A 13,157-nucleotide genomic window follows, 5' to 3' on the forward strand; every position below is an offset into this window, starting at 1 on the left:
CATGTTCTGGTTTCAGGACCACAATAAAAACACAATAAAAGCTGAACAGGGTTCCATGGTGTAATGGTTAGCACTCTGGACTTTGACCCCAGGAGCTTCCACCACCAGACACCACTAGCTCCACCACCAGACGACAGCAGCATCACCACCACACCTCAGGAGCTTCCACCACCAGACACCACTAGCTCCACCACCAGACCCCAGCAGCATCACCACCAGACCCCAGCAGCATCACCACCAGACCCCAGGAGCTTCCACCACCAGACCCCAGGAATTTCCATCACCAGACCCAAGGAGCTTCCATCACATGACCCCAGGAGCTTCCATCACCAGACCCCAGGAGCTTCCACCACCAGACCCCACTAGCTGCACCACCAGACCCCAGCAGCATCACCACCAGAACCCAGGAGCTTCCACCACCACACCCCAGGAGCTTCCATCACCAGACCCCAGGTGCTTCCACCACCAGACCCCTCTAGCTGCACCACCAGACCCCAGCAGCATCACCACCACACCCCAGGAGCTCCCACCACCAAACCCTAACAACAACTCAACAACCTCAAAAACCCGGCTCACCTGGAGCCACCCAAAGACCCGGCTCACCGTCCGAACCCGGGGACCCGCTTTTAAGCCCCCCACCGACCGGCCACTGGAGTGAAAGAGCCAGCCCTTGGGCCTGGAGGACCAGGGCCCTGGTACCATAAACACCCAGACGCTCCTAGCACCATGGACAGCACTCTGTCAGATGCTCAAGCGCATATTGTTTTTTACTCATGTTCTGGTTTCAGGACCACAATAAAAACACAATAAAAGCTGAACAGGGTTCCATGGTGTAATGGTTAGCACTCTGGACTTTGACCCCAGGAGCTTCCACCACCAGACACCACTAGCTCCACCACCAGACGACAGCAGCATCACCACCACACCTCAGGAGCTTCCACCACCAGACACCACTAGCTCCACCACCAGACCCCAGCAGCATCACCACCAGACCCCAGCAGCATCACCACCAGACCCCAGGAGCTTCCACCACCAGACCCCAGGAATTTCCATCACCAGACCCAAGGAGCTTCCATCACCTGACCCCAGGAGCTTCCATCACCAGACCCCAGGAGCTTCCACCACCAGACCCCACTAGCTGCACCACCAGACCCCAGCAGCATCACCACCCCACCTCAGGAGCTTCCACCACCAGACCCCAAAAACAACTCAACAACCTCAACAACCCGGCTCACCTGGAGCCACCCAGAGACCCGGCTCACCGTCCGAACCAGGGGACCCGCTTTTAAGTCCCCTACCCCCCTCCCCCCCACTGTGTGGCGGAGTCACATCCTGGTTATACAGCAGAGTGGCGCAGCGGAAGCGTGCTGGGCCCATAACCCAGAGGTCGATGGATCGAAACCATCCTCTGCTACTTAAGAGATCCTCTCATACATGAGATGTGAGAGATTAACTGAAATCTATCCAGAGCTTTTTGGAAACAAGAAAGTGGATGTATGATCTATGAACATACTGCACTGACTGTTGATGAAAATGCATTTAATCAAAATGAGGATGAAAATATGTCTCAACCTAATAAAGTAAAACCAACCATTTTAAAATAAAGTAAAACCAACCATTTTAAAATAAAGACTCTAAATTGTCTATTTCTGAAGATTCACACACACACACAAACACACACACACACACACACATACACACAGCTGACAGGTTGTTGTGGCCGAGTGGTTAAGGCGATGGACTAGAAATCCATTGGGGATTCCCCGCGCAGGTTCGAATCCTGCCAACAACGAGTAATGTTTGAATGTGCAAGACGACAGCCTAATTTGCAGTTATTAATCATATCCAGTACTGTCTTTCAAAAGTAATCAGTTGGCTTCCCTTGTGGTACATTTTGTATTTTCTACCCAGCATGGTAATACCGATGGATGATTTTTAATTTTACCGCACCAGGACAACTTATATAAAATCACACATTTATTTCTAACATGAATGATTTGAAGATAGGATTTTTTTTTCGTTACGCCCGCCATTTTCAAAGCATGCAAGTTTCCGTAGTGTAGTGGTTATCACGTTCGCCTAACACGCGAAAGGTCCCCTGTTCGAAACTGGGCGGAAACATGTATTACTGCAATAATATTATTTGGACGTGGAAAACCCCTCTAATCCTCTTGTTGGTGCTCGGCACAGGAAGGTCGACCATCTCTTTCTCGCATTGGGTCTTATGCAGAAATGAATTTCGTTGCAGTTCCACAACTGATTAAAAGCCAGTCATTCCCCATTTACCTAATCTTTCAAATGTCCAACTTTACAGGAAAAAAAGAAGCATATTACAGAGATTTTTTACAGGATCTTTTCGTCATGCCCGCCTTTTTCAAAACATGTAAGTCACTAGCTCCACCACCAAACCCCAGCAGCATTAACACCAGACCCCACTAGCTCCACCACCAGACCCCAGGATCTTCCAACACCAGACCCCACTAGCTCCACCACAATACCCCAGCAGCATCACCACCAGACCCCAGGAGCTTCCACCACCAGACCCCAGGAGCTTCCACCAGCAGACCTCAGGAGCTTCCAACACCAGACCCCACTAGCTCCACCACCATACCCCAGCAGCATCACCACCAGACCCCAGGAGCTTCCACCACCAGACCCCAGGAGCTTCCACCACCAGACCTCAGGAGCTTCCACCACCAGACCCCAGGAGCTTCCACCAGACCCCAGCAGCATCACCACCAGACCCCACTAGCTCCACCACCAGACCCCAGCAGCATTACCACCAGACCCCATCCACCACCAGACCCTACTAGCTCCACCACCAGACCCCAGCAGCATTACCACCAGACCCCATCCACCACAAGACCCCACTAGCTCCACCACCAGACCCCAGCAGCATCACCACCAGACCCCATCCACCACCAGACCCTACTAGCTCCACCACCAGACCCCAGGAGCTTCCAACACCAGACCCCACTAGCTCCACCACCGGACCCCAGCAGCATCAGCACCAGACCCCAGGAGCTTCCACCACCAGACCCCAGGAGCTTCCACCACCAGACCCCAGGAGCTTCCACCACCAGACCCCAGGAGCTTCCACCACCAGACCTCAGGAGCTTCCACCACCAGACCCCAGGAGCTTCCACCACCAGACCCCAGCAGCATCAGCACCAGACCCCAGCAGCATCACCACCAGAACCCAGGAGCTTCCACCACCACACCCCAGGAGCTTCCATCACCAGACCCCAGGAGCTTCCACCACCAGACCCCTCTAGCTGCACCACCAGACCCCAGCAGCATCACCACCACACCTCAGGAGCTTCCACCACCAAACCCTAACAACAACTCAACAACCTCAAAAACCCGGCTCACCTGGAGCCACCCAAAGACCCGGCTCACCGTCCGAACCCGGGGACCCGCTTTTAAGCCCCCCACCGACCGGCCACTGGAGTGAAAGAGCCAGCCCTTGGGCCTGGAGGACCAGGGCCCTGGTACCATAAACACCCAGACGCTCCTAGCACCATGGACAGCACTCTGTCAGATGCTCAAGCGCATATTGTTTTTTACTCATGTTCTGGTTTCAGGACCACAATAAAAACACAATAAAAGCTGAACAGGGTTCCATGGTGTAATGGTTAGCACTCTGGACTTTGACCCCAGGAGCTTCCACCACCAGACACCACTAGCTCCACCACCAGACGACAGCAGCATCACCACCACACCTCAGGAGCTTCCACCACCAGACACCACTAGCTCCACCACCAGACCCCAGCAGCATCATCACCACACCCCAGCAGCATCCCTACCAGACCCCAGGAGCTTCCACCACCAGACCCCAGGAATTTCCATCACCAGACCCAAGGAGCTTCCATCACCTGACCCCAGGAGCTTCCATCACCAGACCCCAGGAGCTTCCACCACCAGACCCCACTAGCTGCACCACCAGACCCCAGCAGCATCACCACCACACCTCAGGAGCTTCCACCACCAGACCCCAACAACAACTCAACAACCTCAACAACCCGGCTCACCTGGAGCCACCCAGAGACCCGGCTCACCGTCCGAACCAGGGGACCCGCTTTTAAGTCCCCTACCCCCCTCCCCCCCACTGTGTGGCGGAGTCACATCCTGGTTATACAGCAGAGTGGCGCAGCGGAAGCGTGCTGGGCCCATAACCCAGAGGTCGATGGATCGAAACCATCCTCTGCTACTTAAGAGATCCTCTCATACATGAGATGTGAGAGATTAACTGAAATCTATCCAGAGCGTTTTGGAAACAAGAAAGTGGATGTATGATCTATGAACATACTGCACTGACTGTTGATGAAAATGCATTTAATCAAAATGAGGATGAAAATATGTCTCAACCTAATAAAGTAAAACCAACCATTTTAAAATAAAGTAAAACCAACCATTTTAAAATAAAGACTCTAAATTGTCTATTTCTGAAGATTCACACACACACACACACACACATACACACAGCTGACAGGTTGTTGTGGCCGAGTGGTTAAGGCGATGGACTAGAAATCCATTGGGGATTCCCCGCGCAGGTTCGAATCCTGCCAACAACGAGTAATGTTTGAATGTGCAAGACGACAGCCTAATTTGCAGTTATTAATCATATCCAGTACTGTCTTTCAAAAGTAATCAGTTGGCTTCCCTTGTGGTACATTTTGTATTTTCTACCCAGCATGGTAATACCGATGGATGATTTTTAATTTTACCGCACCAGGACAACTTATATGAAATCACACATTTATTTCTAACATGAATGATTTGAAGATAGGATTTTTTTTTCGTTACGCCCGCCATTTTCAAAGCATGCAAGTTTCTGTAGTGTAGTGGTTATCAAGTTTGCCTAACACGCGAAAGGTCCCCTGTTCGAAACTGGGGGCAAACATGTATTACTGCAATAATATTATTTGGACTTGTAAAACCCCTCTAATCCTCTTCTTGGTGCTCGGCACAGGAAGGTCGACCATCTCTTTCTCGCAGTGGGTCTTATGCAGAAATGAATTTCGTTGCAGTTCCACAACTGATTAAAAGCCAGTCATTCCCCATTTACCTAATCTTTCAAATGTCCAACTTTACAGGAAAAAAAGAAACATATTACAGAGATTTTTTACAGGATCTTTTCGTCATGCCCGCCTTTTTCAAAACATGTAAGTCACTAGCTCCACCACCAAACCCCAGCAGCATTAACACCAGACCCCACTAGCTCCACCACCAGACCCCAGGAGCTTCCAACACCAGACCCCACTAGCTCCACCACCATACCCCAGCAGCATCACCACCAGACCCCAGGAGCTTCCACCACCAGACCCCAGGAGCTTCCACCACCAGACCTCAGGAGCTTCCACCACCAGACCCCAGGAGCTTCCACCAGACCAAAGCAGCATCACCACCAGACCCCAGGAGCTTCCACCACCAGACCCCAGGAGCTTCCACCACCAGACCCCAGGAATTTCCATCACCAGACCCAAGGAGCTTCCATCACCTGACCCCAGGAGCTTCCATCACCAGACCCCAGGATCTTCCACCACCAGACCCCACTAGCTGCACCACCAGACCCCAGCAGCATCACCACCACACCTCAGGAGCTTCCACCACCAGACCCCAACAACAACTCAACAACCTCAACAACCCGGCTCACCTGGAGCCACCCAGAGACCCGGCTCACCGTCCGAACCAGGGGACCCGCTTTTAAGAGCCCTACCCCCCTCCCCCCCAGTGTGTGGCGGAGTCACATCCTGGTTATACAGCAGAGTGGCGCAGCGGAAGCGTGCTGGGCCCATAACCCAGAGGTCGATGGATCGAAACCATCCTCTGCTACTTAAGAGATCCTCTCATACATGAGATGTGAGAGATTAACTGAAATCTATCCAGAGCTTTTTGGAAACAAGAAAGTGGATGTATGATCTATGAACATACTGCACTGACTGTTGATGAAAATGCATTTAATCAAAATGAGGATGAAAATATGTCTCAACCTAATAAAGTAAAACCAACCATTTTAAAATAAAGTAAAACCAACCATTTTAAAATAAAGACTCTAAATTGTCTATTTCTGAAGATTCACACACACACACACACACACACACACACACACACACATACACACAGCTGACAGGTTGTTGTGGCCGAGTGGTTAAGGCGATGGACTAGAAATCCATTGGGGATTCCCCGCGCAGGTTCCGCCAACAACGAGTAATGTTTGAATGTGCAAGACGACAGCCTAATTTGCAGTTATTAATCATATCCAGTACTGTCTTTCAAAAGTAATCAGTTGGCTTCCCTTGTGGTACATTTTGTATTTTCTACCCAGCATGGTAATACCGATGGATGATTTTTAATTTTACCGCACCAGGACAACTTATATGAAATCACACATTTATTTCTAACATGAATGATTTGAAGATAGGATTTTTTTTTCGTTACGCCCGCCATTTTCAAAGCATGCAAGTTTCTGTAGTGTAGTGGTTATCAAGTTTGCCTAACACGCGAAAGGTCCCCTGTTCGAAACTGGGGGCAAACATGTATTACTGCAATAATATTATTTGGACTTGTAAAACCCCTCTAATCCTCTTCTTGGTGCTCGGCACAGGAAGGTCGACCATCTCTTTCTCGCATTGGGTCTTATGCAGAAATGAATTTCGTTGCAATTTCACAACTGATCAAAAGCCAGTCATTCCCCATTTACCTAATCTTTCAAATGTCCAACTTTACAGGAAAAAAAGAAACATATTACAGAGATTTTTTACAGGATCTTTTCGTCATGCCCGCCTTTTTCAAAACATGTAAGTCACTAGCTCCACCACCAAACCCCAGCAGCATTAACACCAGACCCCACTAGCTCCACCACCAGACCCCAGGAGCTTCCAACACCAGACCCCACTAGCTCCACCACCATACCCCAGCAGCATCACCACCAGACCCCAGGAGCTTCCACCACCAGACCCCAGGAGCTTCCACCACCAGACCTCAGGAGCTTCCACCACCAGACCCCAGGAGCTTCCACCACCAGACCTCAGGAGCTTCCACCACCAGACCCCAGGAGCTTCCACCAGACCCCAGCAGTATCACCACCAGACCCCAGGAGCTTCCACCACCAGACCCCAGGAGCTTCCACCACCAGACCCCAGGAGCTTCCACCACCAGACCTCAGGAGCTTCCACCACCAGACCCCAGGAGCTTCCACCAGACCCCAGCAGCATCACCACCAGACCCCACTAGCTCCACCACCAGACCCCAGCAGCATTACCACCAGACCCCATCCACCACCAGACCCTACTAGCTCCACCACCAGACCCCAGCAGCATTACCACCAGACCCCATCCACCACAAGACCCCACTAGCTCCACCACCAGACCCCAGCAGCATCACCACCAGACCCCATCCACCACCAGACCCTACTAGCTCCACCACCAGACCCCACGAGCTTCCAACACCAGACCCCACTAGCTCCACCACCAGACCCCAGCAGCATCAGCACCAGACCCCAGGAGCTTCCACCACCAGACCCCAGGAGCTTCCACCACCAGACCCCAGGAGCTTCCACCACCAGACCCCAGGAGCTTCCACCACCAGACCTCAGGAGCTTCCACCACCAGACCCCAGGAGCTTCCACCACCAGACCCCAGCAGCATCAGCACCAGACCCCAGCAGCATCACCACCAGAACCCAGGAGCTTCCACCACCACACCCCAGGAGCTTCCATCACCAGACCCCAGGAGCTTCCACCACCAGACCCCTCTAGCTGCACCACCAGACCCCAGCAGCATCCCCACCACACCTCAGGAGCTTCCACCACCAAACCCTAACAACAACTCAACAACCTCAAAAACCCGGCTCACCTGGAGCCACCCAAAGACCCGGCTCACCGTCCGAACCCGGGGACCCGCTTTTAAGCCCCCCACCGACCGGCCACTGGAGTGAAAGAGCCAGCCCTTGGGCCTGGAGGACCAGGGCCCTGGTACCATAAACACCCAGACGCTCCTAGCACCATGGACAGCACTCTGTCAGATGCTCAAGCGCATATTGTTTTTTACTCATGTTCTGGTTTCAGGACCACAATAAAAACACAATAAAAGCTGAACAGGGTTCCATGGTGTAATGGTTAGCACTCTGGACTTTGACCCCAGGAGCTTCCACCACCAGACACCACTAGCTCCACCACCAGACGACAGCAGCATCACCACCACACCTCAGGAGCTTCCACCACCAGACCCCAGGAATTTCCATCACCAGACCCAAGAAGCTTCCATCACCTGACCCCAGGAGCTTCCATCACCAGACCCCAGGAGCTTCCACCACCAGACCCCACTAGCTGCACCACCAGACCCAAGCAGCATCACCACCACACCTCAGGAGCTTCCACCACCAGACCCCAACAACAACTCAACAACCTCAACAACCCAGCTCACCTGGAGCCACCCAGAGACCCGGCTCACCGTCCGAACCAGGGGACCCGCTTTTAAGTCCCCTACCCCCCTCCCCCCCACTGTGTGGCGGAGTCACATCCTGGTTATACAGCAGTGTGGCGCAGCGGAAGCGTGCTGGGCCCATAACCCAGAGGTCGATGGATCGAAACCATCCTCTGCTACTTAAGAGATCCTCTCATACATGAGATGTGAGAGATTAACTGAAATCTATCCAGAGCTTTTTGGAAACAAGAAAGTGGATGTATGATCTATGAACATACTGCACTGACTGTTGATGAAAATGCATTTAATCAAAATGAGGATGAAAATATGTCTCAACCTAATAAAGTAAAACCAACCATTTTAAAATAAAGACTCTAAATTGTCTATTTCTGAAGATTCACACACACACACACACACACACACACATACACACACACACATACACACAGCTGACAGGTTGTTGTGGCCGAGTGGTTAAGGCGATGGACTAGAAATCCATTGGGGATTCCCCGCGCAGGTTCGAATCCTGCCAACAACGAGTAATGTTTGAATGTGCAAGACGACTGCCTAATTTGCAGTTATTAATCATATCCAGTACTGTCTTTCAAAAGTAATCAGTTGGCTTCCCTTGTGGTACATTTTGTATTTTCTACCCAGCATGGTAATACCGATGGATGATTTTTAATTTTACCGCACCAGGACAACTTATATGAAATCACACATTTATTTCTAACATGAATGATTTGAAGATAGGATTTTTTTTTCATTACGCCCGCCATTTTCAAAGCATGCAAGTTTCCGTAGTGTAGTGGTTATCACGTTCGCCTAACACGCGAAAGGTCCCCTGTTCGAAACTGGGCGGAAACATGTATTACTGCAATAATATTATTTGGACTTGGAAAACCCCTCTAATCCTCTTCTTGGTGCTCGGCACAGGAAGGTCGACCATCTCTTTCTCGCATTGGGTCTTATGCAGAAATGAATTTCGTTGCAGTTCCACAACTGATTAAAAGCCAGTCATTCCTCATTTACCTAATCTTTCAAATGTCCAACTTTACAGGAAAAAAAGAAACATATTACATAGATTTTTTACAGGATCTTTTCGTCATGCCCGCCTTTTTCAAAACATGTAAGTCACTAGCTCCACCACCAAACCCCAGCAGCATTAACACCAGACCCCATTAGCTCCACCACCAGACCCCAGGAGCTTCCAACACCAGACCCCACTAGCTCCACCACCATACCCCAGCAGCATCACCACCAGACCCCAGGAGCTTCCACCACCAGACCCCAGGAGCTTCCACCACCAGACCTCAGGAGCTTCCACCACCAGACCCCAGGAGCTTCCACCAGACCCCAGCAGCATCACCACCAGACCCCACTAGCTCCACCACCAGACCCCAGCAGCATTACCACCAGACCCCATCCACCACAAGACCCCACTAGCTCCACCACCAGACCCCAGCAGCATCACCACCAGACCCCATCCACCACCAGACCCTACTAGCTCCACCACCAGACCCCAGGAGCTTCCAACACCAGACCCCACTAGCTCCACCACCGGACCCCAGCAGCATCAGCACCAGACCCCAGGAGCTTCCACCACCAGACCCCAGGAGCTTCCACCACCAGACCCCAGGAGCTTCCACCACCAGACCCCAGGAGCTTCCACCACCAGACCTCAGGAGCTTCCACCACCAGACCCCAGGAGCTTCCACCACCAGACCCCAGCAGCATCAGCACCAGACCCCAGCAGCATCACCACCAGAACCCAGGAGCTTCCACCACCACACCCCAGGAGCTTCCATCACCAGACCCCAGGAGCTTCCACCACCAGACCCCTCTAGCTGCACCACCAGACCCCAGCAGCATCACCACCACACCTCAGGAGCTTCCACCACCAAACCCTAACAACAACTCAACAACCTCAAAAACCCGGCTCACCTGGAGCCACCCAAAGACCCGGCTCACCGTCCGAACCCGGGGACCCGCTTTTAAGCCCCCCACCGACCGGCCACTGGAGTGAAAGAGCCAGCCCTTGGGCCTGGAGGACCAGGGCCCTGGTACCATAAACACCCAGACGCTCCTAGCACCATGGACAGCACTCTGTCAGATGCTCAAGCGCATATTGTTTTTTACTCATGTTCTGGTTTCAGGACCACAATAAAAACACAATAAAAGCTGAACAGGGTTCCATGGTGTAATGGTTAGCACTCTGGACTTTGACCCCAGGAGCTTCCACCACCAGACACCACTAGCTCCACCACCAGACGACAGCAGCATCACCACCACACCTCAGGAGCTTCCACCACCAGACCCCAGGAATTTCCATCACCAGACCCAAGGAGCTTCCATCACCTGACCCCAGGAGCTTCCATCACCAGACCCCAGGAGCTTCCACCACCAGACCCCACTAGCTGCACCACCAGACCCCAGCAGCATCACCACCACACCTCAGGAGCTTCCACCACCAGACCCCAACAACAACTCAACAACCTCAACAACCCGGCTCACCTGGAGCCACCCAGAGACCCGGCTCACCGTCCGAACCAGGGGACCCGCTTTTAAGTCCCCTACCCCCCTCCCCCCCACTGTGTGGCGGAGTCACATCCTGGTTATACAGCAGTGTGGCGCAGCGGAAGCGTGCTGGGCCCATAACCCAGAGGTCGATGGATCGAAACCATCCTCTGCTACTTAAGAGATCCTCTCATACATGAGATGTGAGAGATTAACTGAAATCTATCCAGAGCTTTTTGGAAACAAGAAAGTGGATGTATGATCTATGAACATACTGCACTGACTGTTGATGAAAATGCATTTAATCAAAATGAGGATGAAAATATGTCTCAACCTAATAAAGTAAAACCAACCATTTTAAAATAAAGACTCTAAATTGTCTATTTCTGAAGATTCACACACACACACACACACACACACACACACATACACACACACACATACACACAGCTGACAGGTTGTTGTGGCCGAGTGGTTAAGGCGATGGACTAGAAATCCATTGGGGATTCCCCGCGCAGGTTCGAATCCTGCCAACAACGAGTAATGTTTGAATGTGCAAGACGACTGCCTAATTTGCAGTTATTAATCATATCCAGTACTGTCTTTCAAAAGTAATCAGTTGGCTTCCCTTGTGGTACATTTTGTATTTTCTACCCAGCATGGTAATACCGATGGATGATTTTTAATTTTACCGCACCAGGACAACTTATATGAAATCACACATTTATTTCTAACATGAATGATTTGAAGATAGGATTTTTTTTTCGTTACGCCCGCCATTTTCAAAGCATGCAAGTTTCCGTAGTGTAGTGGTTATCACGTTCGCCTAACACGCGAAAGGTCCCCTGTTCGAAACTGGGCGGAAACATGTATTACTGCAATAATATTATTTGGACTTGGAAAACCCCTCTAATCCTCTTCTTGGTGCTCGGCACAGGAAGGTCGACCATCTCTTTCTCGCATTGGGTCTTATGCAGAAATGAATTTCGTTGCAGTTCCACAACTGATTAAAAGCCAGTCATTCCTCATTTACCTAATCTTTCAAATGTCCAACTTTACAGGAAAAAAAGAATCATATTACATAGATTTTTTACAGGATCTTTTCGTCATGCCCGCCTTTTTCAAAACATGTAAGTCACTAGCTCCACCACCAAACCCCAGCAGCATTAACACCAGACCCCATTAGCTCCACCACCAGACCCCAGGAGCTTCCAACACCAGACCCCACTAGCTCCACCACCATACCACAGCAGCATCACCACCAGACCCCAGGAGCTTCCACCACCAGACCCCAGGAGCTTCCACCACCAGACCTCAGGAGCTTCCACCACCAGACCCCAGGAGCTTCCACCAGACCCCAGCAGCATCACCACCAGACCCCACTAGCTCCACCACCAGACCCCAGCAGCATTACCACCAGACCCCATCCACCACCAGACCCTACTAGCTCCACCACCAGACCCCAGCAGCATTACCACCAGACTCCATCCACCACAAGACCCCACTAGCTCCACCACCAGACCCCAGCAGCATCACCACCAGACCCCATCCACCACCAGACCCTACTAGCTCCACCACCAGACCCCAGGAGCTTCCAACACCAGACCCCACTAGCTCCACCACCGGACCCCAGCAGCATCAGCACCAGACCCCAGGAGCTTCCACCACCAGACCCCAGGAGCTTCCACCACCAGACCCCAGGAGCTTCCACCACCAGACCCCAGGAGCTTCCACCACCAGACCTCAGGAGCTTCCACCACCAGACCCCAGGAGCTTCCACCACCAGACCCCAGCAGCATCAGCACCAGACCCCAGCAGCATCACCACCAGAACCCAGGAGCTTCCACCACCACACCCCAGGAGCTTCCATCACCAGACCCCAGGAGCTTCCACCACCAGACCCCTCTAGCTGCACCACCAGACCCCAGCAGCATCACCACCACACCTCAGGAGCTTCCACCACCAAACCCTAACAACAACTCAACAACCTCAAAAACCCGGCTCACCTGGAGCCACCCAAAGACCCGGCTCACCGTCCGAACCCGGGGACCCGCTTTTAAGCCCCCCACCGACCGGCCACTGGAGTGAAAGAGCCAGCCCTTGGGCCTGGAGGACCAGGGCCCTGGTACCATAAACACCCAGACGCTCCTAGCACCATGGACAGCACTCTGTCAGATGCTCAAGCGCATATTGTTTTTTACTCATGTTCTGGTT

At 52.0% G+C, this 13,157-nt stretch overlaps 7 non-coding genes across 7 annotated transcripts; all 7 read left to right on the forward strand.

Annotated features, from left to right (window-relative positions):
* Positions 1-1,710: 1,710 nt before the first annotated feature.
* On the forward strand, positions 1,711-1,792 carry trnas-aga (transfer RNA serine (anticodon AGA)). Its single transcript has one exon. It is a non-coding gene; the product is annotated as a tRNA-Ser (tRNA).
* A 256-nt stretch (positions 1,793-2,048) lies between these two features.
* Positions 2,049-2,121, forward strand: trnav-aac (transfer RNA valine (anticodon AAC)). Its single transcript has one exon. It is a non-coding gene; the product is annotated as a tRNA-Val (tRNA).
* Positions 2,122-4,492: 2,371 nt separating this feature from the next.
* On the forward strand, positions 4,493-4,574 carry trnas-aga (transfer RNA serine (anticodon AGA)). The gene has a single exon. It is a non-coding gene; the product is annotated as a tRNA-Ser (tRNA).
* A 4,308-nt stretch (positions 4,575-8,882) lies between these two features.
* Positions 8,883-8,964, forward strand: trnas-aga (transfer RNA serine (anticodon AGA)). Its single transcript has one exon. It is a non-coding gene; the product is annotated as a tRNA-Ser (tRNA).
* A 256-nt stretch (positions 8,965-9,220) lies between these two features.
* On the forward strand, positions 9,221-9,293 carry trnav-aac (transfer RNA valine (anticodon AAC)). Its single transcript has one exon. It is a non-coding gene; the product is annotated as a tRNA-Val (tRNA).
* Positions 9,294-11,400: 2,107 nt separating this feature from the next.
* Positions 11,401-11,482, forward strand: trnas-aga (transfer RNA serine (anticodon AGA)). The gene has a single exon. It is a non-coding gene; the product is annotated as a tRNA-Ser (tRNA).
* A 256-nt stretch (positions 11,483-11,738) lies between these two features.
* On the forward strand, positions 11,739-11,811 carry trnav-aac (transfer RNA valine (anticodon AAC)). Its single transcript has one exon. It is a non-coding gene; the product is annotated as a tRNA-Val (tRNA).
* The last annotated feature ends 1,346 nt before the right edge of the window (positions 11,812-13,157 follow it).

The sequence above is a fragment of the Cololabis saira genome, unplaced genomic scaffold, assembly GCF_033807715.1.
Source record: "Cololabis saira isolate AMF1-May2022 unplaced genomic scaffold, fColSai1.1 scf025, whole genome shotgun sequence".
NCBI classification, from domain to species: domain Eukaryota; kingdom Metazoa; phylum Chordata; class Actinopteri; order Beloniformes; family Belonidae; genus Cololabis; species Cololabis saira.